The following is a 620-nucleotide window of genomic DNA, read 5'->3' as shown; positions in this document are numbered from 1 at the left end:
TCATTATCAGATACATACTCATGACTTCCACAGTGTGGAATCAGGGTATGTTGACACATGTTGTTGAATACTTTGGGAAGAGGCTTCAGATAAGTGGCCAAAAATCGTGCGGAGTCTTCTTCAAACAGATCGGCCAAAACATCTGTCTTTCTAAGACCCAAAGCCGAATACCAGTTGTCACCAAAAACAGATGGCCCTTCTGTTGGTAGCTGAAGGATGGTGGCCAAAATATCTGGAGTCAAACTGATTTCCACTCCCTTAATTGTTGAGATAAAAAGAGATTTGTCAGCAAAAGTTTTGGCATTGCAGTAGAATGCACAGACAACATCTGGGAAATAAGATTCAGAGATCTTTAAGAATGAAGTACAGCCAAGAACATCAGTATGGTGATGAACAACATTTCCATCCACAACAAGATTATCAAAGGACGTGGAGATAGGGGAAGGCTGAGGGAGATCTTTGATTTGGCAAGGGAGATTAGAGGAGGAGCATTCTGTTTTGGTTTCTTAGTTGGGGGAGATGGTTTAGAGTCAGAGGACGTGGAGATAGGGGAAGGCTGAGGAGATGAAGATTGTTTGGTATGCTTTTGTGGAGAGGATTGTGGATGTGGAGAAGATTCT

Source organism: Cicer arietinum, chromosome 5, assembly GCF_000331145.2.
Source record: "Cicer arietinum cultivar CDC Frontier isolate Library 1 chromosome 5, Cicar.CDCFrontier_v2.0, whole genome shotgun sequence".
Taxonomy (NCBI): Eukaryota; Viridiplantae; Streptophyta; class Magnoliopsida; order Fabales; family Fabaceae; genus Cicer; species Cicer arietinum.
The sequence above is the reverse complement of the archived record's forward strand: the minus strand, read 5'-3'. Positions refer to the sequence as shown.